General features: G+C 37.6%; 1 long non-coding RNA gene across 2 annotated transcripts in view; it reads left to right on the forward strand.

Moving 5' to 3' along the window:
- LOC135309069 (uncharacterized) overlaps positions 1 to 27,602 on the forward strand; it is a 124,663-nt gene that overhangs the window by 96,492 nt on the left and 569 nt on the right. For both annotated transcript variants that reach the window (XR_010369373.1, XR_010369374.1), the window contains exon 4: positions 26,735 to 26,808. This is a non-coding gene — a long non-coding RNA (uncharacterized LOC135309069). The remainder of the gene's footprint in view (positions 1 to 26,734; positions 26,809 to 27,602) is intronic.

The raw sequence follows: 27,602 nt of genomic DNA on the forward strand, positions 1-27,602 counted from the left end.
AATCACAAGGAATGAAATCTATTTGAAAAACAGCGAAAAAACAAGAAAAGGAAAGCCAAGGCAGAAGTGTTAACTGGTTTAATGTTGTTGAGCTTAAAACATCAAATATTTTGAAAGCCAGTAAGAAATGTTATGCTGTTACTTTTGTTTGGAAAAAGAAACAAATCCTATTTACCAACAAATAACTCAGTAATTTAATAAATAAAAATGATTCCTGATTTAAAACAAACAAACAAACAATTACTCAGGAAAGAAATAGGGAATAGCAATTAACCATTCTTATTCCATTTGCATGTGGTTATTTCTTCTTCTGTTTTTTTTTCATATATATTCTTTTTATGAAATGTTTGTGTTTGACTTGAAAGAACCTTAAAAAATTAGTCAAATAACCACATATAAGCACCAGGGAACAATTAGGCTGTGGTAATGGTTTTTTGTACTAGGACTTTTCAGTTGCTGGAAGCCCTCGTTGCAGCTGGTTTTTGTTCTGATGAATCCATCTCTATCTTTCTTCTAACAGTATAACAAAAAGGCACATAATTTTAGACTTCAAAACTCTTTCTATACATTTAAGTTTGTTTTAGTTTGCTTTTGGGTTTGTTTCTATGTCCGTGCCCTTGACAAGCAGTCAATCTTCAGTACAAGCTTTATGATTTATAGCTCATACAACTGGATCAAAAATGCTTGTGAGGTTCAGGTTGTTATATCAGCCTTCTCCAGAACTACAGGGTATAAATAAACATAGAAAATTTAGGCTGAATATGGTAATAAAAGGCCACATATCTTGACTTCTGCATTTAGTTACTAAAAGGCAGGAAAAAACATTGAATATGCATGGAAATTTTAACTTCAAGCTGGAAACTGTATTTATCAATCCTGAAAGCCTTCTTAAGACTATTACAAGTGTGAACGAGGAGAAATACTGAAATCAAATGCTATTTGCAGACACATTTGACAGGTGAGGCACTGAAAAGATTCTGAGTAGAAGGAGGACTTTGCATGTTGGAAGAATCCATGGCCTCTACTTGCTTTAAGGCTTGATTTGCTCTTCTTTCTGTTTTCCATGCCACAGTGGTTCTGATGAATTCTTGGGATCTGTTTCTTACAGAAAAGCTGATTTCTGCCCTCTTCCCCAGGCTGCACAGCTGTGTGACTGCTGCATGGGGCCCTGGCAGTAAATAGGATGGTTCTGGTGGGTGGCAAGGATAATTGTACGAATGGAATCACATATATTTCCATGCATTTTTAAAGAAAAATGAATAATCTGATAAGGAAAAAGAAAATCCATATAAAAGGATCTACATCTACAGTTATTTGTTTGGGAAATATATCCCAAAATATGCTCACAATTGGGAGGGGTAACTATAATTGCTGTTCCTCTCACATTATTGAAGTTCAAGTGAATTTTCATAGTTATATAAAAGCTTAGAAACAAAAATGCATGAAAAATGTTAGAATATATTGGTAGTGAAAACAGAGGAAAAATAAAATCTGAAATTTGAGTAACAGCTTTAAAAATATGTATTTCTCATAGAAAGGGCCCAAGAAAAATTCCACCCTGAAAGGCAAAATAATGATTTGTTTCCAGCTTGCTCCCTGCCAGCATGTCAGGTACATTTATTTGACCTCTTCAACTGTAGACCTTTTCAGCCTAAAAAAAAAGCTGGCTAGGTGCAGCAAACTGCTCTTTGGAGAGGCAATGAAGTAGGAAGAAATTTATCATAGGCAGATACCTGCACAAATGGCCAGAAACCAGCCAAGCTTTTTGTAATTCTTATCTAAACTTCTGACAGACCTGATGGGACTTGGCTGGCCATTCCCAGTCAGTGTGAACTATTCCATGTTCATCCAAGTTTTCTCTGGCTTGCAGTGATGTTTAGGTGATTCATGTTCCAGCAGGAACCTTCAGGGAGGAGAGTGTTGGAAGGTGGAAAAGTGAAGAGAAGAAAGGGGCTGAATGTTTTCATCTGGGAGTGTTTGGAGGGTGTGCATGAGGTGGGAAACTTGACTTCATACACCAGGCAGAACTGAGCTTGTTGAGGATTCTGCTTATTTTCAGATATCCAAATTGCAGATGAGCAGAGTTGTTTTCATTAAAATTATTTAATCATATGAGTCTCAAAATATGTCAGAAATTTAAAGACATAAAGAAACAAAGGAGTCTGAGAATGAAATAAAAGACATTGATCATAAAGCTGTGATTAAATATTTTGCTGTCAAAATGTCTCTGTGGACAGAATAGCTTTTTTTACAGAACATGTTTGTCCAATATATTTAGATTTCATTGTTTTCCTATGCCTTATTTTTAATAAAAATGTACTTAAGGACAGAAAGGAGTGATTTAAAAATATTTTTACTCAGAAGTTAATCTCCAATAAAACAGTAAGTTCTGTGGGTGCAGAGGAAATTCCAGTATTTCTTAAATAATAGCAAAAAAATAGATCACATTCATATAAATTGGGGATTTTAAAACCAAATCTTATTTTCCATTACTAAAAGTGTTTTCAACTTCCTGACTTTTAAAATTGAAGAGCTGTCAAGAAGAAACACCTTTAGGAAATGCATTGCATTTATATCTCTCTAAAAGAGGTTGAATTCAGAGTATTGATTTACGTAGAAAAAGAAAAAAGCCCTTGCAGGGTCTCTAAACCTTTTACTTTTTTCAGCTTTCTAACTTCAAGGCTTTATTGTATAGCAGATTTACATCTGACATTTGGAGTAAATTTCAAGAGGTCTCAGAAGAACCTGAGCTCTACCAGCATGCAGTACCCTTTAAGGTCTAGCAGCAGAATTGCTCTAGTCCAGACCTGCATTAAAGAAAGCAGAGCTGGGTAATTTGATGTTCTCAGACTTCAGATTTGTGGGCTGTTATATCCAATCAGTGTAATCATTATAGTGTTATGCTCAAAAAAAAAAATGCTGTTCTACAGCACCATCTCTGCCTCACTAACATAATAACAAATATGGGGCTTCAGTGATGTGGTGCAGTTTCAATTACTTTGTGTGGTGTGAGTATGCGTAAACAAATATACTAATCTTTTAATGTAATCTCTTTCAAGTGGGAAAAAATAGCAATATGTCAACTTACGCAGACTGTAAACCCACTAAGTAAGCTACAAGTGTATTTTATCAGTCCTGCTTCTTTCTATGAGCCACACAACATTTTGTGACCCTTCCAAAACCCTTCCCAGCCTTGATCTATGTATTCATAGAGATTTCTGTGACTGTCCATGTGCCCTCTTGTCCAGTCTGCTCTTACACACTGGAGTCAGCATTTAACAGAGGAACCAGAGACAAACCTAGCTCATTGTTTTTATTTAAAGCTTTCCCTTATCTGTTCCCACTTCTCATTCATTTCTTGTTGGGCTAATCCCAGTGCATCTGAAGATTTTTCTTTGCTGTGACAATAGCCTCAGTTTTCTGTAATTCCCAAGCCAGTATAGCTGGACTGCAGATATATTTGCTTCTAGGTACACAGTTGTTTTTTAATCCTTTTTCATTCATCTGATTTGTGACTCTGCAAAATGAAAAGACATATATATTGTTTGGGCTTCAGAGAGGGAAAATGCTATAAGAGAAGTAAGATATTTTGTGACTGTTTTCCTGGCCTCTCCTGTTATTTTGACTCCACTACACTTTGGAGATTTTTTTTTAATATATCTGGGTAACAATCAAGCTACAAAAATAGCATTTAACCTGAGGTAATAAAAAAAAACAACGGTGTTTGCTTTTTAAGTTTTGATTTTTGTTTTTTTTTAGTTCTATATGGCTGACTCATTCTTTAACTGTCCAATAACATCATTCTAGATTTCCATGTTTGCTTGGTTGTGAGTCAAGGGGACAGTTTTTTTCACACTGCTATATTTCAGTTAAAAAGAACATTTTTGTGTATTAAAACCAGCATGTGCATGGAATTTGAGGGGAAATAGAATGAAATAATGAGCAAAGTGGAAGGACATCCAAAAGACCTCATGTCAACCACTGTGTTACTGCACACCTGTTTCCCTTCCTGCATAAATGTAGTATGTTGCTTTTCCCTTTTTTGCAAATACTGATGGTATCAAGGCTCAAACACGTAACAAATCTGTGGTTTGGGAGGCACTGTGACAGAGCCATGTATTTTCTTGAACTTGAACCTTTCAAAAGCTGAATAATATGTCCTTCTTGGCTATAAAATACAGAAATTAAAGGAATATTAGTTTTTATTGTTTTAAAGAACTTCTTTCAGATCAGGAAATATCTCTCCTGGTTGACTTGACTGTCACATTGTCTACCCTTCATCTGCAGACGTTTCTTTTTGTTCTTGTGATAAAAGCAATATTCACTGTGCATGTGCATCTTTGGTGACTGTTGGGCTGATGTCTCAGTGTGCAGCAGAGAGGGAAGAGTCTTCCCTCTGCAGCAGATTGATAATTTGCAGATCTATTGGTTATTGTACTGGCATGGTTTACAAAAGGACAAAAAAGTTTTTAAAAATTACCAGAATCAATTACTCCTTTTTTGATCAGTGTAGTGAGAATGAGTAGTTGTGGCTTGGGGGAAAAAAAAAATCAAAAGTGAGTATCAAAACCATGATGCTTGAGGTGACATAAGAAAGATTTGCTTTTATCCTGTTGTGATCATCTGTGGCTGGGAGCTTGTGTCTCTACTGGCAGAATACATGAGCAACAGGATGCTCATTCCAGCTGCTATGTGAGGTTGCATTTTCTTCCATCAAGACAAGTCAAACACAGATCACCAGCTGTCTGACATTTCCCTCATCAACAAAGAATTGGATCCCCCAGTAATTACTTTTACTGTGACTTCTATGAGCCCCTTGTCAGGCCCAAAATTTGGATTAGAGTCGCATTTCTAAAAGCTAAACAGCTTAACTGAGATACGTAGGATGTATGCTGGATGTGTTCATACGGATTAACAGCAAAATGAATATCCAGGTCCCAGAAGCAAGCACAAAAGCTGCCACTAATGTCAGTAGAAGCTGGATAGGAATGCTAAAAAAAATTCCTAGGTGAAAATAGGACATTTCTAGTTATTACCTACAAGGAAAAATGTCTCTGGAGAATTTCTCCCTGTAAAATAGTGATACAATATTTGGAGCTTTTGTATTTCTTTATTTCACACCCTGTATCTGACCTGTAGTTATGCACAGCCAGATGTGAACTAGTTTTGGAGCCTTGTGTAACATATCACTCTGTTGTTTAGAAAGATACATTACTCTGTATGTATATTTAGGTCAAAGAGTTTTCTCACAGTTTTTCAGTGACTGTAGTACATAAAAGGATAATGTAGATGTGAAAAATAGTGCAGTTTGAGGTGATTTCAAAGGGAAAAAGGCTTTGTATAAATCACCAATATATTTCAAATGGTCTTCATCTTATGCAAGCACAAAAATATCTAATGCTTCTCTTGGAATGGAAGCACAATAGAAATAGAAGAGTTTCATTAGTACTTCTTCCTTAATCAATCACAACAACCATCAGCTACTGGGAGAAGGGATGAAGGAAGAATTCTAAAGCCCCTCAAAATCAATTGAAAGATTTTAATACATTCTTTGGATGTTGAATAATTTGGAGTGAGCAGTGGAAGGGGAATGGTAATTTTTGAAAATTTCTCTGAAAAACTAAAACTTTCTTGGGTAAGTCCTCTAACAGGCATTACTTTGTAAAAGTGCTCAGATCTCTTTCATGTTCAAATTTGGTTTGTCCTAACCTCAACACTCTTTGAAGCAAAGCACTTAATATGTCATTAAAACAGGAAAAGAGATAATACTTTTTTTCCTCATTCAAGCTATCCTTATATAGAGTAGGTACATAATGAGGACAGTCCAAAAGAGGACAAAAATTATATAAAATTAGGAAAGATGAGAGCAATTGGAGGTTTTCATTTCAGAAAATGAAAATTCATAGGAGTTTGGTGTTCCCTAAATGTAAAAAATATCACTGAAAAGACAAAAAGAATAAACTTATTTCTGAGGATAATGTACTGAATTCAGCCATGTGCAGGTTAGATGCTGAGGAAAGATTTCTAGTTGTGGGAGTTGGGAAGCAGTCAGGGATTGCCAGGGTTGTGACACATAGTGTCAAAAAAGTTAGAAAATGACTGTCAGGAGAGTTGAGTAGAGACAGTCTTTATTCTATATTAACTCCCTTATCTCCTAAATGAAACTAGTTATATCTGTTCACTTGCAACATAGATCTCCTTGGAGCATTAATTACCAACCACCTGCCAAGACCCCAAATTTTAAACAAGGTTTCATTTGTTATTATCATGTTCATCTCCAGCACTCAGTTCTCTGACTGCCTGTGTATTGGTGATCCAAATCCTCATTAATTCAGTGATTTCTAATTTTTTTAAAATACATGTACAAATCCCAAATCTTCTTTTTATTAAGTATTCACCCTGAAAATTTGGAAAAGTAGTAATTTTGTAAAATTATCTTTGTCTTGCTGAGGTTACTGCTTGTTGGTTCTGGATTTGCTTGTATTGCTGTTCAGTGCAGACAGTTGACCTGATTTTTTATCAATTTATCCCCAAAACAACACTTCATCTAAAATTCTAAAGTAATTCCCATTTAATTTTATACACATTATTGTCTTTGGCTGCTAAGCACGAGTAAGATTAATCCTTTTTAAGAAGAGGAGGGGGGGAAAAAAGGAAAGAATGTGCACTTGAATCTATTATCAGCTAACATGTGTATTTTTCCCAAACTCTTGCCTCTTGCATTATGCAAGCTCAAAAATTGTAATAGTATCTAATGTTTCCTAACAAGAATGGGCTGCGCCTAATGCATCAAATTATCACAGTGGCAAGATAGCAAAATTAATTTTTTTCTTCATTATCTTCCATAGTGCTAAGTATTTTAAATCCATCATGTAAATTAACTGATCTGAATTCATGCTTTAATGCTTTATGTGGACAATTGTCTCAGATCCTCCAAAACACATATTCAAAAGCAGTATTAAATTGTTATGATCTTTATTGACCTGAAATTATAGCCTCATGACAAGTTCTTTCAAACATGCTTTTAAATAATTTCATCTTAACTTTTGACAAAATTTCAAAGTTATGTATAAATGTGGGCCATGAATTTTCAAACATATTATTCAGAACTTCTCTAAGTAGGTTTATTAAGCCCTGGTGATGAAAAAGACCATTCTGATACGTAAATATTGAATTTAAAATTAAGCATCTCTATGTTTTGGAAAATTTCTTTTTTATTGTTGGTTTTGGGGTTTATTGTATGTGTAAACTTGATTGCAGTATTAAACCTAGGTGTGGAGGATAATTCATATCTTATACTCCCTCTTTTCGTTGGAATTTTTCTCATAGAAGGTAATTCCCACAGGTTTCCCAGGCTCTCAGATGAGGTCACCATATGATGCTGCCTTGAAAACAGGAGCTCTTATCTCTGTCAGGTCCCCAACACTGGCTCACTGCTCAATGAAATCCCAGAAACTGTGATTGGAAACAAGATTATATATTTCAGGTCTGCCACTAGGTCTTAATTCAGGTGTCAAAGAACTTACTATTTTTATTTGACATTAAAAACATGAAAAAGGAATGCCAAAGATGAAGAAGCAGCCATTTTTCCATTTCAGTTTATTAATGTGACAGTTCTTCAGAGCGCTGGAGCACTGATTCACAGAAGGAATACTGACTGCTGGGAAACAGGCTCTCCCTGTAGGTGTGATCTGATACATAACCAACATCTTTGTTAGTTCAAAGCCTGATGTGGAATAGCTGACTAAAAAGGTCTTGGTGCATGCTCCATTTTTATTTAGGAGGGATGTGGCTTTTGTGAGGGAGAGTTCCACTGATACTACAAGAGGTCAACATTGACCTACAGAAATGTTTCTCTGTACAGCAGACCTGACATGAGCACGAGAATCAGGACAGTTTTGGGGGTTTAAGATTTGTAAGGGATATGATTTGAATAAGGTCAACAAATATTGGCAAGTCAAAAAGACTTCTGAAAGCAAACTGATTATCTGCATCAGAAAACTGTTTATGGTGGAAGGAATTTGAAGACTTTCAACTCTTTAATAATAAGGTTCCAATGCCTATTTGAGACAAAAGGTAGTTTAATAATTGGAGTAATTAATCTAGAGATATGTTGAATTTTTCACCCCTAGAAATCAAAGACTGAAAATCTTTTGAGAAGTAGATCAAATTAGAATTACAGCCTTGATGCAGAAATGCAGACAATAGTTGACTTATATTGTCCAAAGCACAAGTTCACAATCAAGAGTAAATAAATGAGTCATTATTTAGGCTGTAATGTGGAGGATGCTGGAGGAAATTATCAGCTGACATGTCAGTCTTTAAAAGTGGTGTCTGAATTGGTACTTTATGATTTGGCTTTATTAACATATTAACTATCAGAATATTGTCCAAAATTCTTTTATGTTGGCCTGTTTTTTATGGTATAGCTTTCCCTCATGGTTTTTTTCCTTTCCGTATTCTGGTGATGTTTTATATTCATAAATAAGTAAGAAATTAATTTTTAATTTACTTGTTTTCATTGGTTGAAAACATGTGTTCATAGCTTACTGGAATTAGTTCTCTAAAAATAAGTAAAAACCAAATTGTTGTGATTCCTGATATGATATTTCAGAGGCTGAAATCTAATTTACCCCTACTAAGAATCCAGACCAGCAGTGACATATTTTCATATCAGATTACCTAAACATGGCAACTCAGCAGCCGAGAACCACCATAGACAAATGAGCCAGAATGTGGTCAGGCAGGTCATTTCCCTGGAGAAGCAGTGCTCTGCAACTTCATACTTCCTTCACTCCATCTATTTTTTCATAACAGGGTATCTCTTGTACACTTTTGACAGATACTGCCAAAATTGCTGTTTGTGTTATGTATAATAAATTCTGTCCAGCTCATAGTGCTCTGGGACCTGTCACTAAGTCACTTAAAAATCCTTTGAAAAGCATTTTTTACATGAGAGTATTTGGGATTTATCACAGACTAAGCAACCAAATGAAAATAAAATGTGTGACTTAAGCGAAGTAATAACTTGAGAATTTCTAAACACTATAGTTATGTCCTTCATTGACCCCAGGATTGGGAAACAGAAATACTGAACTTGCTGGCTGATCCTTTCAACTCTACTGGAATCCAAATTCCAGTGTAAAATATAACTTAATTTTAGAAGAAAATTAGAATTTTAAAATCTATTTTCTTAGGGACAGCACTGCTGTGACTGACCTTGAAAAATTTGTGTCTTTATAAACTTGCTCTAAAACATCCTACTTCTTTTTTTCCTTCCCAGTGCCTGAAGCTGAGATGTATTGATGTTAGTTTTCAGCATTATTATTTGTTCTGCAGAGTGAACTTATTGTGTAATTATATCTACCAGTACCAGTAGCTACCATCAGCTGTCACCCAAACAGAATTACTGGGTAAAGCAGTCCTCCACAGAAGACTCTTGCAGTTATTCTTGTGTTAAATCTCACTGTGTCACTCCCAAAAATATCCCACAACCAGTTGTGTGCTGCATCCTAAAGGAAAGGGAACTGAAAATCACAATGGTTTCTAGATAAAACAGAAATGATGGCCGTATCATCTTTCCTTCAAAGTCGTTCTGGCTCCTGTGATCCTTGCAAAGAAGTGACACATTTGTGTGGTCCCTAGCAAGTGCTGATAACACCTTGCTTACAGCATAAAGGTGCCACTGGGAAATCTCAGCGATAAGCAGCAGTTAAACTCAGGCTGTTTGTTGAAGGGTCACACGTGTTAGGTGTATTATCCACTGGCATTTGGCCATAAGCCTTGCCTGTGATTACTGCATCAATCAGTTGTACATAAAAGGGAGGATTGCCAGGTTCTTCTTGTTACCTACCACTGCAGTGCAAAAACAAACAAAAAAACCCAAACCATCAACAACAACAAGAAAACCAAACCAAAAAGGAAAAGAAAAAAAAAAAAGAAAGATGTGGGAGTTGATTTTGCACTCCCTTTGAGCTCTCAAATTGCATGTCTGTGTGGCAGGTGTGCCATGGCAGGTGATGGTGCACCCACCTCATGAGTGGGACACTCAGTGGCAACTGGCCCATGGCTTTGGCTGCTTGAGCAACAAGGAGCTGCTTGAGCACACACCACGCCCTTGAGACAATACCTTGGGCCTCCTATTATAGACATGAGGAAAATTTACACCTTGATGTGCCTTGAGCACATCAAAGTGCTAGCATAGGTATTCCAGACTGCTCCAGCTGCCAGGTGTACTCATACCTGGTATGAGACATACTCACTGTCTCATACCAGCCCTGGATTTTGCCAACATAAAGCATTCCACAAGTAAAATGCTCATGTAAGAGCAGTTCCCTAAGAATTTTTCTAGAACTTCTTGATCACTGATAGCAGTGGAAGGCTCAGTGTACTCAGCATCTGAGTGTTATGTAAAGCACTCATATAATGAAAAACTGAGCAAAACAATTCCTGTCCACAGTCAGAAGTACTGGCAGCACACATTCCCTGTGGCAAGGACCTCGTGTACCTTGAAGTTTCCTATCTCACCAGATGCATACTCTGTTCTGCTTTGATTTTACATGAGACACATTTGTTCCATGAGATATTTTCAGGCATGGGAAACCTTTAAGAATGCTTGTTGTTCTGTGTGATAGCAGCAGGGTTTTGTTTGCATCCGTGTGCTTGAATAGCGTGAGGAGTTCATAAATGTGTTTGATTTGCATTGAGTGAAGAACCTTAGAAACCGCTGGGAGGAACAATGAGAAGCACAAGCTAATACAGCAAGCAATTGGTTGGTGTGCAACTCTCATTTTTGGAAAACTAGATGGTTTTATTTAGTTTTCCTATGTGGCATATTCTTGAGCCAAGATCAGAGACAGATAGTTCAAAACATCTTGTAGATTGCAACAAAGCAATCTTTGCAGACAATAGACCTTACATGTCCCTGGAGTTCATTCTTCATTCCAGATAGGGTTTGAACCATGGGGTTTTGCAGCCAGACCCACCTGCAGGTGCTCTGAAGACATCTTCTGCATACAGTGTCCAGTGCTTGATTTATGCACAAACATCTGGAAGCCTACACACTTCACTGCCTCATTGCACAACGAGGCATGGACAAGCAGTTCTTCCAGTGGGAAATTAAATGTAATCTAGCCCAGTCTCTAGAGTATTTATTGACAGGTATTTATTGACTGTCCTCTGGAGCCTTCCAGAGTCTCACAAAAGATTAAATAAGGACCACTATCACAACCTTGGAAATACTGATTGAAAATGGTGGCTCAGAGATTATACTGAACAAGGATAAAAAGTAGTCATCTATCACTGATGGTTAATCTCTTTTCCAGAAAGGAGACCATATTGATCAGAATCAGAATGCTTGAAGTTAAGCACACTTTAAATGACAGTATTGGCACCTAGACATGCATCAATAAGGCTATTTTAATGTCTCTTATATCATTCTGCTCAAATTATTTCCTTGGCTCTTCTATCATCCTTCTAAAAACTTATTGATCTCTTATTTTCCTTTATAGTTGTTTTATGCCAGGGTGTTCTTTGTTGCAATGAAATTTGCGATGATGTTGCAGATTTCTAATGCTGTTTTAATTTCACCAAGACTTTCATTTGTTAAGTTACAGTCTCAGTGTGTAAATAGGTAGTGAATCTAATGGACTTGCTTTCAGTCCGTGTCCCTCAGTTCTTGGTGCTCTTGTTAAGGTAGTTTTTCTAGGAAATTTCAGGATTATTCTTAAACTGTTAAAAAATGCTGAAAAGAAGTCAAGGATATTTTTTTCTAGTTTTAGAGGAAGGAGAGTAGGGGGGAAAAGAGTAGTTTTATGTCACTTTTTACATTCTTCTTTCCTTTTTTGGTAATTAACTTCATTTCAAATGGTGCCATTTTCACCTTTTCAATTTTACTGCTCTTTCCCCTGATTAGCATCAAGAACATGATGAGAAAACGTGGCTGTGTTTGCGTTTCAAACAGCCCTGAGTGTTATCTAAGGGTAAATGAAAAGGGACTACTTTGGTAGATCATCACCTCTGACAGAACCCAAGGCAACTCTAAACTGTTGAAAAGGACATAACCCAATTTTCTACTTTGTTTCCTTTCTTCACAGTAAAAGGGCATATAAACACTATCAACATTTCAGTCTCTGGAAAATGTCTCCAAGACTTCACACAGGAGATGAAAAAGTGCTGAAACTTTCTCCTCTTGCTGTGTTGGCAATATCTTCCTGCAACCAAAGGTCATTCATAGCAAAAACTGAACATGATGTACTTGATAGGTCAAGCTAGCATGGACTATATGATTCATTTTGTAATGAAAGTTAGCCTTTTTTAATTTTTTCCCCGTCCTGGTTGAGTGATGGAGCTGTTTTCTCATTTGGCTTGTTCCATTTAAAAGTCCATTTGTAGATTTCTCTTCAAGGTAAACATGTCTAGATCATTAAACTTACCCTGCAAACACCATCACTAATAAAAAAGCAAAAAAGCCTGCTTGATTCCACACACACACAAAAAAAAAAAGTTTTGCATGTAGGCTACACTCCTTGTATGCAAATATGTGAAGGGAGTACACATTACTGACATTACAGGAAGAACTTGTAAATTACTGCTCTGGACATGAAGAAGAAAAAGACCTCAGAGCTTACTATTTTTAGGGAAAAAGGATGAAAAGAATGGTTCACAGTTCACCATAAGTACTTGAAGAGATGGGATTAATCTTTCTGTCATTGGTAGATTCACATCTAGCACAGCCAGTTGTAGCTAGAACCTGCAGACTGCAGATTATTGGGCTGATAGGACAGAGGTTGCTAGTTCTGCATCAGTTCAAGCAGTAATCTGCACTGTGGCAGAATGGCAAAGAGTCAATATGACACGTGTGATGGTGTATCTTGCAGCAAACTAGAAGTGTTTGGATATGAAGTAGGTTCCAGTGTAATTTACAATCTGCTCCAGAGTTGCTTTCCTTGAAGAAAAAAAAAAAAAAAAGAAGAAGAGTATTCACCCTTCTACTTTGTGTGCCATGTAACTGAATATAATATTTGACGTAATTTCAAACAAGCATTTTGACAATGAGGACCATATGCTCTGTAAATAGTCCATCAAAGTCAGAATGCTAATATGAGTTGTTGTTTGCTGCTGCTGCTGTTTTTCCCAGAAATCAACCTTTCATGCAGAGTCTTGACAATTTTGAAGAAATCAGAAGAAAGCACAGATTCTGTAACAAGTTCCATTTAAAGAGCTGTTTCTTTAATCTGTAAAACAAGTCATAACATAACATGGAGTTATGTCTTTTAAATTAAACATTTGGCAAGATGCTGTGCTAAGGTACTCCATGATGCTGAATGAGTAACAAATTCTCTGGGATTGCCTTTGTTATTGGATAAGCAGACTTGCATGCCATCACAAAGACCTTAATTTACTACATTTTGTATTGGATTCAGTCATGAGCTGTCAATTATTTGCGCTGTGGGTTGTTTTTCTTGTTTTCTTCATTGTTATCTGTGCCTCAACTGTTGTCTAGAATTTGTGACACAGTTGTAAATTTCTGGCCTTTTGGAAAATCCTCATTGAATCAGCAGTTTCTGCTATGTGCTGTCAGGCTAGTTCCTTCTCAGCACAGAAGGGGTCTGTGTGTTGGTGTTTCTTTATGTCTGTTGCACATCCTAAAGTCTTCCCCCACTACAGCTGCACTCATTCCCCTAATCCACTGTGCTTCTACATGTTGATAACTTTTCTCTTGGAATTTCTTTTATGAAGGCAGAAATTTAAATCCACCAGTGACTTTAAAGAAATGGTTATCATCTCATTGCTTGTCTCCTGGTAATGGGCACAGCAAATTGTACTTTGCCATTTCTAATGCCCAAAAAGCAGCTCACTTTTCCTTACCATTGTTGTCAACATTATTTGTTGTTTGCTAATCATAATCTCTTACTTCATGTAATGGTTCCCGAGCAAACAAGGTCATAGGCTAGAAAAGGGCAGTTGTTTTGCACAGTCATTGTTATTAATCTACACAGGCTACACCAGCCCACGTTTAAGGACCTGCTGCCCAGCCAGGCCTGGGCTCAGTCCATCCTCACTGTGTGCTTCCTCTGGGTGTGCTGGCAGTGATGAGCCTGAACTACAGGGCTTCAGCCCTCACTAGTTAGTGCATTCCTGCACTGACAAATCCTGTGACTGCCTGTGTAATGCCAAAATGTCTGGGAAAGCAAAGAAGGACCTTTATATTCAGAATTTTCAACTCCTTTGAGCAACCTTGCGTGGTGAATGCTCGGTACTCCTCTGTTGCACTCTGACTTGGGTCCCCAGCTGTCCATCTCCTCAGAATATTGTTATCAGTGAGGGAATACTGCACATGTGTAGCTGTCACTGCTTTGTACAACTACTTCAGGGTTTAAAATCTACACACGTCCCAGCTTTTCAAAGTTTCAGAGGAGTCTTACCAGAAGGTGTGGACCACCTTCTGGTCTGTTTACTATATACCCCAGCCAATGACTTGGCAAAGATGCACTTTAGGAAAATTCCTGTGATCTGGATAGAATTGAAGTCAAGGGGAGGAATCCTGTTGCATTAACATTTGGATTAGAGCTCTAGTGAAGAAGATCTTCAGCTGTACAAACAGATACCAAAGTTTTTCTGTTGGCAAAACATATTGCAAATCCCTTCCTGCTGTCATCTGTAGATGCTGTTCAACAGAACAAAATGCAGACTGTTGAACATGCTTTAGAGGAGAAGTCCTGGGATAGACTTCAGATGTTTAGTCAGGAAGTGGATGAAAAGGCCTATGTTGTAAGGTTAGTTCAGAATGTGTGACAGATTTTATCACATTAAGAGGCAGAAAAGGGTATCACAGATTTTAAGGCCCAAAGATGATGTTTTGATCCTGTTCTTTAACCCTTCTTATAATGTAGGTCACGTAGTCACCCATTTGTTTATCATATATGTTTATCAGCTGTTTCTTAAGCTGCACAGATGTGGATTTGGGATAAGAGGAGTGTAGCACAGTCTCACATCTGTAACTCTATTATCAAAACATCAGATGTAGGTGTCTTCCTCTGTTGCACCAGAACTTCACTTATAATGAAGGCTTTCTCTGCCTGTGGCTACCCAGTCCTCTGTGCTTCTCTTTATGTTCTTCTATATCTTTTCCATTTCTATGAACGAGAAGAAATCAAAATGCACAGTGACTATATGTAATTTGCATACTATACATACTGTAATTTCTCCAAAGGTGACATATTGACAGCATGTGTAATTTATTCATCTGCAAAAGGTGTGAGCTGAGTTCCAGAGGAGTCTGCATTGCTAGGAAATAACTCCCCCTCCCAGCTGCTTCCCTTTTTCACCGAGGTGTTTGCATCATGTCACCACCTCACATCATTTGCCCTGGAGGCTCCAGGAAGGAATAGAATGGTTGCCATGTTAATTAGAGGAGAGTGATAAAACCTGATGTTTTATTTATTTTCTTGAAGAGGGATTTGTGTTTCTTATCTTGTTTTATGGTAATATTTTATGATGAATTTTTGAGGTTTAGCTCAGAGTCAGTTCTCCTGAGGAACAAGGGATACAGCAAATTACAGAGGCCTTCAGTGCTTGAGAATTCTCAGTAAAATTAACCCACCCGTGACTGCAGTTAATTAACTGTCATCACATGCTCAAGGACCCTAACTTAGCTCCTGATGTTATAGATAGAATTAGACATGTGCACTGTTAAAGCATTTATCTTTGATGACTGAGATGGAATCTGTACTGTGATTAAAACCACTAGTTTACAAACACAGCAAATAGCTGACAGTTGCAGCAAGTTATGCCAGGAAGGGAAGAGAGTTGTCTATGTCCATTTCACAGAGGTTCAAGATCTGAGAACCTTTGTGGCTACTTGCTCACAGTGATTTTTTTGCCTTTGAAGTAATAGGGTTTTTGGCAGAACTCATGGAGTATGGTTATTGAATTGCTGTAACTACAAGGATAAGTTTGGATATAAGAGTGACCCATGGCAATTAAAACAGCACAACTCTCCTCTTGGAGCAGAGCTGGACTAGAAAGCCAAGTAGACACAGAATAATAATTGTGGAGGTTTTTTTGGTCTCAGATTAGTCATAGTTCAAGTTTAGTCTTCAGACTGTACTGTCACACATAATGAGACCTTTGTTGAAAATCAAAGATTTAATCCCTTCATTGTGAATTTCCAGAGGAATTATTTAAAGACAAAAAGGCAAAGACTTGACTTCTAAGGATACCTTGCTTTACAGATCCATTTTACATTAACAATTTGACTGGACTAATCCACACTGCAGTCTTGGTATTTATGTTATCTTAGTTTTTAAGATCTCCAAGCATGCACGTGGTATCATCTTTCTAAATACTGTGTGTAGTTCAACTAGAAGATACAGTTTCCAGAAACATCTATAATACAAAAGAAAGCTTAGGTGGTGTCCTGGTTTTGGCTGAGAAAATTTTCTTCTTAATAACTGGCACAGTGCTGTGTTTGTGTTTAGTATGAGAATAATGTTGGTACCACAGTGATGTTTAGTGGTTGCTAAACAGTGCATGATCTAAGTCAAGGATTTTTCAGTGTCTCATTGTCTGCCAGTGAGGAGGTGCACAAAGATCTGGGAGGGAGCAGGGTCAGGACACCTGACCTAAACTGGCATTACAAGCATTTTTATAATTGTCATTATTGCTACTGCTATTGTTTATTTTACGTTGCTTAAATTATTAAGTTGTTCTTATCTCAGTCTACAAGTTTTGCTTTTTTGTTCCAATTCTCCCCACCATCCCAAGGAGAAGGGAGAGAACAAGTGGCTGCATGGCAATTCTTTCCCAGCTGGGGTTAAACCACCACGGGTGGAGAAAGAAAAAAAGTCCAATAAGAGAAAGACCATTTAGTTCACACTAACTTCAAGCACAGATAATTGTTGATTTGGGCTACTTGAAGCAATTGCAATATGAACAACTACAAAACTACTATTTTAAATTAATTAGTATCACATATCAACAAAATACCTTTCTTATTCCAGATTTTACTGGTTTTTGTAGTTTCTGCTGAAAAAAACTTTTGGGTTTACCTTTAAGCTCTTTGCCCTGGCTGTGATTTTAAGTAGAAGGGTTTTTTAATGCAAATAGCATATTATTCACAATTTTTCAGTGTCTTGTGCTTGATTACATTATCAGCTTGCCTTCTGTACTTGCTGTCTTGCTGGTAATAATGTTACAGATCATATAATGAAGTTAATAATGAAAGCAACTGTGTCACTTTCATCATCTGTACCACCAGTGTGCACAAATTAATAGAGACTGCTGCAATAATTTTGGAGACTTGATAACCCACCGTGTGTGAGAGGCTTAACCCATCAGGTGTGTGTGATTTTGGTCATGTTGCACCATTCTTCTCCAAGTTATTTCTTGCTGAGAAAAAAAAGAAGAATTTTCATACTGTTTCCTATTTCAATAAAATATTTAGATTTTATTGAAATTATTTGCAAAAGCAAAACTAGTCAGACCAAAAATAGTATAAAGACACAATTTTTTCTTTAATTGTCACAGATTTGAACAATATGTTCTTGCCTACAATTAAAATGCATCACTTTACAAAGCTGTTTATGCAGCACGTGAATTACTTGGAATAAGTTTCATTATGGTGATTAATATGCATGACACTGCATCACAATATGAAACCTATCAAGCCTGGCTTGTTTATTTTATTGTTGTTGTTGTCATTCTTTTGATAGAATGCCATTTAAAAGCAAAACCACTCCCACCAAGAAGATCCCTGTGTCTTTTCAGAGGCTCAATTTCAGTTCATATTTCCAAGATGGAATCATGGTTTTGAAAAGCTAATTTATATGCCTGATAACTTTGTTACATGCACTACATAAATAGCAGTTGGGTTTACTCATATATATGGGAAATAATTTTCACACATTTGGGGGTTTGTGCTTTATGATAGACACTGTAGAGTTTCCTTAGAAGACCTTCAGTAAAGGCTGACTGAGGATATGTACCCAAAAACCTGTGCCTTGGGTTTGCATCTGAACAGCCCTGACTCCAAGTGAAAAACAATTTGAGCTGGAACTGCCTATATTTGCTTTCTTCTCAAAGCCTTGTAGTGCTGTGAATGCTGCCCAAACCTTGACCCCAGTGTATACTTATATCCTTTTGAGAAACTAGGAGGAATCCAAAGTATGGTGTAAAGTATAAGATCTAGGGAGCTTCCATTTGGTTTGGGTTTCATTTAAAATGTTTCTGTGAATTTTGCTGAAAAGCACCTCAATAGCATTATACCATAAAAAACTCCTTGTCAGTCCAGTTGCCGTAGATGTAACCCAGTCAGGTTTCTGCAAAGCTTTTCATATTTTTCTATAAGAAAAAAAATTATTGGCTAGGACTAAAAGGAACAGAACTATAAGAAGTCTGCAAAGATGCATGGGAAACTGAAATACAACTAAGGAAAATATTGGGTTGAAGGAAGCTTTTTAATTGAGATCCTCATCTCGCTTCATATGCCCATCATGTTTTTTGCTGTGATCAGTGTGATATGCAATGCTTTTGAAACATGTGGATATTTCAATGGTAAAAAGGATGCCAATAAAGCGTGAGGATCCAGGTACTATACAGAATTTGCTGAGTGACCTTGAGGTCCTGAAGGAATGGAAAGAGAAGGTCACACGTGCCAAAACTAATGAAAAAATTTGGGCAGTATTTAGCACTAGGAGGGAAGGAAAATACATTTGGTGTTCTGCTCAGTCATGGTATGACACACCTATAGAAAAAAAAATAATATCATTTTACTGTGTCTTAGTCAAAGTGTTTACAACAGAAATAGCAAAGTATTAGCAGCGATATGCAAAGCCTGTACAGTTCTTAATTCTTTTATTGGGGTTGTGTGACAAGTGGGGCTACTGTTTCTGTGAGAAACTGCTTTAATCTTCTCTGATGTCTGAGTGATTGCCAGATGGCTCCAAGGTGGACCTGCTGATGGCCAAGGTCCACCCCTATATCAAGCCACAAGGTTTTTGTTTTATTTTCTCTCCCCTGTTCAGCTGAAGAGGGCAGAGACTTTGGTGGGCTTCATGTTTCCAGCCACAGTCAACACATCATGATTCCTTATGTATTTTTCTACTGATTTGTGTAAGAGAATGATTTGAAATTGAAACAAGTGCAGAGAAAAATAAAGGAATTAGAGATATTATAAAGGAGAATTAAAGGGTATTTTTCTTTTTTAACCTAATAAACTCAAGGCTATTCCTACTCTCTTTAATTTTCTCAAGAGAGGGAACCTAAAGGATGGATATCAGATAAAGATCAAAGTGAAAAAATAATAAAGTACATATGTTAATTATGTTGGAATTATATAAACAAACCCCATATTTCCAGAGCTATGATTTGGTGTCCTGTATCAAATGATGAAAAACCTGCCTATGTAAGCACAGATCAGCATGCTACATTAAGGGAAGGAATTAAACGAGGTGTCAAACGTTGACAGGACTTTGATAGCCCGTGAAGAGCCTGGTGACTCAGCTGAATCCTGCCTAGCCTTACACATGCCTCTCTCCCCAGTCAAGTGTCATGCTGTGAATGTGAATTTCTCTTGCAAACTTTCATATTTAACCATCCATCCTACCATCAAAATGAGATGTGAAAGGGATAGTTCTACTACAGATTGTTGCCTTGTAAAATTTTGTGCTTCTGAATTAAACAGAAAAGATTGTTCTTGATAGAGCAAGTTCCAAAGAAATCATAAGCATGTTTTTGTTTCTTTTGGTTTCGATTTCTCCTTAGAAAAAGAGAGTAGACTATTCTTAAAGATAAAGAAAAAATAAAGACATTGTGGCATGGAAATGACACAGCTAGCATTGTCTATAAATGGTGCCCTGGGTTTCAAAACAGCTCCTTAAGTCCCTAGGTATACGAAGGGGGAATATCACTCTGCCCAGCAGAAGGTAGAAGTGGTGATTTGTATTTATTTTCCTCAATAGCATAGTTAAGCTCTGGTACACGTCCACTGATATACAAGAAAGGTGAACTGTCAGGGTATTGTGACTCACTAGAAATATCTGGTGTCAAATCTTGTAAGACTAAATAACAGAGAATGTATTAGAGGCTAATAAACAGCCATTAACCACCCAGCATTCAGATTTACCAATTACCACACTGTTCTAGGCCATGGACCTGCTCTCTGTGGCTGACAACATCACATTAATGAATCTCAAGTCTTAACCTCCTTGAATTCATGAATAACAATTTGACTCCATGTAACTTGATTACTACGAAATGGAAACTTTAGTTGAGTCTAAACAGTGGTTATGAGGTTGAGATGAGAGAAAGACAACCCTACTCCATCACTGGTAATTTAAACTCGCATGAAACCGAGCACCTGTCACAGTGATAAATGGGTTTTCTTGTTATCTTGCTGTCGGTATCATTTCCCAGTCAGATTACTATCAAACACCCAGACAACACTGTGGAAACCAAGGTACAATTGTCTTCATTTTATTTCTCTTCCAGAGAAACGGGTAAAGGTTACAAGATGCTTATAAATGTGATTGATTTCATTTTCTTTGAGTCATTCCCAGAACACAGTTTAATTTACTTGTATATGCAAATGTCAGGTTTTTATAGGCACCACAGAAGAGAGAGTTGCTCATTGTTTACTGATACCACGCTAAAGCTGCAACCACCCTGAATCAGGAGATGCCCCTGTGGGTTACAACTTTCAAACTCCATTTCACTGTGTATTATTAAGAGAAATAAATTTTTAAATCTGTTTTGCTTTAGATCAGTGCCTCAAAAATTTAAGTGTCTTCAGCCTGAGAAATGAGACTGAAAGCATAATGTGGACAAGCTCCTTCCTTGCAACTCCCGTGTGTTTTCCTCCCAGGCATGTTATGTTTTATTCTTTATTCAATTTTTTGTAAGATTTTTTCTTGTTTTAATTATTTGCAGAAAAGATGTAGAAAAATAAAGGAAGAAGGAAGGAGAAAACCTCCAATATTTAAAAATGTCCTATTAAAGGACATGTCTGAATAGACAATCACTAAGCTCATTTCTCAATGTAGAAGCTGTGCACAAGCTGTCACTTGGTATCTGTATGAATAAAGATCTAGCTGATGGGTTTAGGATTAGCTCCATAATACTGCAAAGTGTTTTTATTCTTTTACAACTTCAGTGCCATCCATCCAACAAGATGATAGTAAATTTTCATTCTCTTTTGCTGGGCTGTGGTTCTAAAATATATATTTGAATGTTTATGGATTTTCCTGGAAGCTGCACCGAATAGCTTGTAAACATGGAATGAGCCATGAGCCATAACCTCCAGAGGTTAGAATAAAATTATGGATTTCCTTTAAGTTGTAGCTGATTTTCTCTCTTTTATAGAAAACTTGAAACAAGCAGAAAACTCAGATTCTTTCTGGCTCTACGTGTTGGTTTTCCATGTTCTCTCCCTAGAATGATGCAAGCAGCAGACTGTAGGTTGGTTGTTCCCTGCTGAAATTCTCTCTGTGTAGAAAAAAATATCTATATTACTTGATTGTGAAATAGGAGGTGAGAGGAGAGACAAATTTTGCCTGACAATTAACAGTTTTCTCTCATCTCGTGAGAAAGGAGCCAGCTTTTAGAAGATGGTATAACAAGTGATGCTGTATTTTAGCTGCTAGTAAAAGAAGTAACAATCCTGGAGAAAGGAATAGAGGGATCCTTTTTAAGAGTGGCGACAGGGTTGTCTGTACATTGAAAAACAAATAATCCAATGATGTGCCCTCAAGAGAGCCTCCTGTGAGGGGCACAGCCCAAGGCTGGGGAGGTGCTGGCACTGCTTTCCAGCTGGCAGAGCCGGGGCAGGCAGGAGAAAAACAAAGCAGCAAAAGTCAGAAGTGGAGGTGGGGAAGTGATGATGTAGCAACATGGAAATTGTCAAAATGTTCCACTGTAGGATTTCTCTGCGATGTGAAATCGAGTTCTGTCAGATAGAGCAGAGAATAGAAACCACTTCTTGGGTGAACCCTCATCTGTTAAGTCTCTGCATATCCAGGGCAGGTACGTGATACTTCCTCCTCCAGTTAAGTGTGGAAAGAAAGGACTGAAGTGTGCTAAGCTCTTTGAAAAAAAGATCCTGCAAGCCACCATTTCAGGAGCGTATTTCAGGCTTCTTTCTTACAGGAAGGGGAATAAAAGTTGGTTTTGTCTTCTCTTCTATTGAGTACTGGTTAGGTGTAAGATGCTCCTCAGCCTGCTTTGGATACAATTTGATCATCTGAATTTTCCTCGGTTCTGTGCATGGGTTTCAAATCCAGGCTCCCACTCTTAAGTTATTGCTGTACTACTTGTTAGGTCATTAGTGAAGTATTTTACTTGATTAGGAACTGTGTGCTTTATGACGCTGCATAAGTCATCATAAAGAATAAAATCCTTAGGGTTCTTACCTGTTTCCTCAAGTTCCGCTTTGGGGAATGGCCAGGTAAAAGAGTCTGTGACTCTACGGGATGTAAAAATGGAACCTAGCTGGAAATGTGTAAAGTTTTGTATTTATTTAAGTTGAATGTCATCCTTTCTTCAAAGAAGGCTAAGAAGGAAAGAAAGAAAAGTACAATTTATCCCCTGTGTTGACATTTGGGTTTGGAAACTACAAAATTACGTGAGCTGCCCACACTATTAATATTAATAAAGTTTAAAAAAATCCTCTCACAAGGGCTTTGTGTTAATCTTACATGATTCAGCTCCTGGCTGCATAATGAAGATCTTACATATTTAATAAGCAAATTGAAGTTGTCCCAAATGAGTGAACAACATAGCTCTGTAAAAAGAAATGGGGCAGAGGGGAGGGAGAATTCTTGTCGGATGAGGTGGCTGAAAAAACACCAATCTACTGGCATTTTTATGTCTCCTATCAAATGTCATTGTGAATTGAAAATGGAATGTCTGAAAAAAATAAGCAGCTAGTTTCTATATAACCTGATGAATGTAACTCCATTGTTTCCATGAAATTGTATTAAAAAGGTCATCACTCTATGTATGAAAATACCAAGGCAGTTATTCTATTGCTCTTTCAATTTGGAATAGGCACTTGAATATCATCAAAGAGAAATAGCTGATATTCTATAATTAAAAGTAGATTTTGATTCACAGTGGGGAAGATGATAAGAATGGATCCTTCCATACCACTGATGTAGACACGCATCTTACTCAGGAATAAAAGAAACTGTCTGGAGGATGAAAGGAAAATATGATTAAATTAAAATGTCTGGGGTATAAAAATGTGCATGTGAAAAGAACTGAAAAATTCCCCCTTCTTGTGGTGTTCTACAAGTAACTCCTTTGGGTAAAGCCTTTGCCATAGCAACAGATAAAACCTTTATGAAGTGCAAAGTTTTGCTAAGAAAATGAAGGCTTTCCATTCCAGTTCAGTTGATGTCTTGAAATGATAATAAGTCTGGCATAAGATTATAATCAGTTTAAAGATGCATTTTTAAAGACTATAACAACAAAGAGTCTGTGGTGCTTTTTCAAAGTAAGATACACACCTGTTCTGCTTGAGATGGAGAAAAGAAATCAGAACTCAAATGAACTGTGGCTGTGCCCACTGTCCTGTTACCTGTTCTTTCTCTTGCATGTTTCATAATTTTTGATATCTTCATTGCTATCTTTGCTTTTAGCCTCTCTAAGTCTTGTACATTCTATTTTTTTAACTTTTTTTTTTTTACAAATAGTTACAAATACAAGGAAGCGTTGTGAAAGATCATAACATTAGGGTGCAACTTTTCCTTCTACTTCTGCTGGCTCAGTTCTTTGCATTACATCCCTTTCTACCTCTCACTGTATTGTCTCTTTCTTCTATGGAAAATCAGAGATCCAGGCCTTCCCTCATGCCTTTTCCTTGATTTTGTTTTTCAGTCAGCAACAGCTCACCATGACACCTGCTCCTTCAATAGGCTTTTGCTTCTGTTCTTGGTGAGGCTCTCAATGCCTTTTTTTTCCCAGGATTTCAGCTCTTGCATGTTCTCAATATTGCCTCTCTGGATAGTCTAAAATTTAAATTGTCTCATTATGTGCATTCTTATGAAGCGTCCTAAAAGCAGAGCTACCAAAGTTTTCATTATATCATCATCCTCTTCACTGAAGGACCCCTGGCTCTGCACAAGATAGAGGCAGCTCTCTCAGAGGATTAGGGTGACTCATAAGAGGATCTTCTGATTTCCTGACAGTGCTGTGAGTTTCTTGGCATTTGTGCTTTTGGAATTTAAATGGTGTCAATTATACCTTCACATGGAGCTTTTCCTAAAACTATGCCAAAAACACATCTTGCCTTTTTGCTTCTACATCAGTTAGCAGAATCAAAATTCTCTGAACACTTAAACACCCCCTGCCATTTTGTTTTTTTTGTGCCCTGGGCTTTGTAATTATTTCCCCTCTTTTGCCCATTTTTAATTCCTCCTTGCATAAGGGATCTATCCTGACATTGTGGGACTGGGATTGCAATATTAGAATGGAAACGTGTGAAATGGAAACCTGTCTATCACTTTGCAATCAGCACTTGCACTGCTCTTTCCTGGCTGCTATCAAAACTCTGAGTCATGCTTTTATCTGCTGGTTTGCTTTTATTTTTATTTTTATCATCATCTGGGTCTTTGAGTGCTTTTTGAAAGCTGGAAGGGCAGCTGAGTTTCCTCATCCTTATCTTTGTCTTGAACACAGCTGCCCAAGGTCTCAGAAGTGTGGGATCAGAGAAGGATTGAAGTGGGGATCAGAAGCCAGGGCCGTGCTTTGGCAGTGTGTCACCAGTGGGTTGGGATCTGTGCTGAGGAGGATTCCCACTCGCTGTCTGTAGGAACAAATGAACAAATGAAAAGAGCAAGGGAAAATGGGGCACCACCTGGGGGGGGTCATCTCATCACCCCACTCCTTGCATCACATTGTGACTGAGGTCTGAACTGCAGTGCTACCCTGGTCTTAAACTGTTCTGCAGAAAGTTTAAGGAAGGAGAGCCTACCTCAAAAGTAAAATAAAATTGTAAAAATGAAAAAGGATGTTTTTAACAAAAAAATTTCAGCCATCCCAACTCAAGACTTTTCTTCCTTGCAAGTGACAAAATACTTTATATGCTCTTTTCTTTCCTAAAAGTCTTGAGGTATGTGATTAAACTTACTTTTCGGAGTAATTTTGGTATTAAAGCACCTCGTTTACTGCCTCTGGCACTTCATTCAAAGAGAGGAAGTAGAAAGAAAAGTGAAAGGCAAATCAATTATATGGGGGAAAATCAGTCTTTTCTTTAGAAAGCCAATTTTTTTTTATTAATTGCCATGTGATTTATTTTCCCCTAGCTGGTGTGTAACAGTGGGGAGAATAAGGGTGTTGATTCCTGGATCTTTTTATCCTTCTGGTTCAGTGCAGACAAATGCAGTTTGTTACCCACCTGCTTCCACACGTGGCTGCCTCTTTCTTTCAGCATGTACATTGTTTCTGTTGGATGATTTGGACTTCACTGGGATTTGTATTGTTATATATTTTAATAATTTGAATTGATAATTATTTTTTCAAGCAATTACTTTACTTACTGAATTATGAAGACCACAAAACTGCCTTTTTAATTCAGCACAGTTTTGAATGAACTGGAATCTGCTGATGTCCCAGTGCAGGAAATCTTCCCATCTTCCCCCTTTCCATTTCTCACTGAAGTTCAGAGCTCTGAAAAAGGGCCTTGTCTTCCCCCTTCCTGTAGGCAATTCCCAGAAGCAAAAAAAGATAAGCAAAATACACATCTACAGGTGTTCATTCAGTGAAAATGTAAGGGCTGTTCTGCAGAATCTTGTTTTCTATAGGAATTAGAGGCCCTGCATGTTAAACAAAGACTTCACCACTCAATCTTCTGCTTTCTCGGTATAGCACTGTATATGGATCCCAAAATCCTGTGTCTTCCAGGAAATCCAGGTCAACAAGGATGAGCTGTGAAAGTTCAGGATCTAGACTGTTGCTGTTGCTATTTTCAAAGTCCTCAAGGTGATTTACTTAGGCACTTGGGCAAGTAGAAACAACTCTCAGTCCTTTTTTTAAAATGAGTCACAGAGAGGTGCAATGAATATTAGCACAGACTGGCCATGTCTGGGCTCCCAAAACTCACCTGTGTGCTGGGATGCTCCAACCCTAAGGAAAGCTAAATGGTGACAAGGCCTCCTGTCCATGGTCAGGCAGAATTCTTTGGAAGCACCAGGATCTGAAGCCCGGTCTCTTCAGTTTCAGGGCACTACTTTTATTTCTATTTCTTCTTCTGCATTCATCCTCCTAGGCTTCATCAAACTACTCATTATCTGTTATAAGTTGCAGCTAGTGGCTGAAATGTTTTCATTGAAGTTGGTCTTTAACCACACCACTTTGGCAGTGTTTATGCAGTGGTCACTGCAGGGGCTTCCTAGCAGCATTTGCTGTTTAGCAAACTCTGAGCAGAGCTCAGCCCTGACCAAGATGTTCAGCAAAAAGCAGGAATTCCCACAGCACTTGCCCTCCTGTGCAGCATGTCTGACATCACTAATGACTCAGTTTACTCAGTTACCCAAAGGTACACTATATCTCTTTGAGTAATGCTTGTGAGTTCATTGCTTTTTATATGGTACTGAAGTACAGCTGCCTACAAGGCTCAGAGTTTTGGTATCTGAGTATTAGAAGTAGCAGAGCTAGAAATGCATGGGTTTGTGTATTTATTTAATTTTCACTAAGTGATGGTTTATTATGAGTGATGACCTTATATTTTCTGTTCCAGATGAGTTCTTTGTGAGCATGAGATAATGAAGAGTTCATCAAAAAACAACCCCAAGTAAACCACCTTTTATTCAGGTACCTCAGTTTGTGTTTCACCTGAAGGATTGCTAATCCCAGTGGTCAGGTTAAACCAAAAATCTAAGTGTCCTCTACATCTTCAGGCTTTTGAGATTTTTTTGGCTTTGTTTTTGTTTTCTTTTGCTCCACATTTTCCAATATCGGTTAGGAAAGTGAAGAAGAAAAGACAGAGTTAATTTTGTCTCTCAAATGAAAATCCCTTAGCACTGACAAAACCTGCTCTGCTTGTGCCAGGTCTCTAACAGCTTGAAAATCAAATTAGGCCCAGAATTATTGCAGACACTCTTTTCTGTCAACAACCTGGGGAAAAAAAGCAACCAAACAAACAAAACCCTAAACAAAGAAAAAAAGCTTTCTCCTGTAATCTCAGTAAGAGCCATGCTTCCCAATCCATTAGAAGTGTTTCACTCCAGCTCTGGTGTTCCCTGTTGCCAAATGGCTGGAAACAGGGGCTGCAAAAAATGTTTTAAAAAGTCATTTGAAAGGGAGCAGAGAGATTGCATGCCAACTTGAAAGCATGACAGAAAGAAATCTCTGAACTTGCTTTGCCAGTGATGAGAAAAATCACCAGATTCACTCTTGGTTGAGCTCACTGGGGTGGAGGAGGGGGTTTAATCTCAGTATTTGTTAGTTTCTCAGTGTAGTGGTTTGTGCCACTGATGGCATTTTTCACAGGCAAGATGAATGACAATGCTACTTTAGCTGTGGCCACCCTCCTTGAATGTAAGAGTAGATACAGTGGGTCACATTAAAAAAAAAATTTCCCTCTAGCCATGTCTCTAGCTTTGGTC

This window comes from Passer domesticus, chromosome 10 (assembly GCF_036417665.1).
Source record: "Passer domesticus isolate bPasDom1 chromosome 10, bPasDom1.hap1, whole genome shotgun sequence".
NCBI classification, from domain to species: domain Eukaryota; kingdom Metazoa; phylum Chordata; class Aves; order Passeriformes; family Passeridae; genus Passer; species Passer domesticus.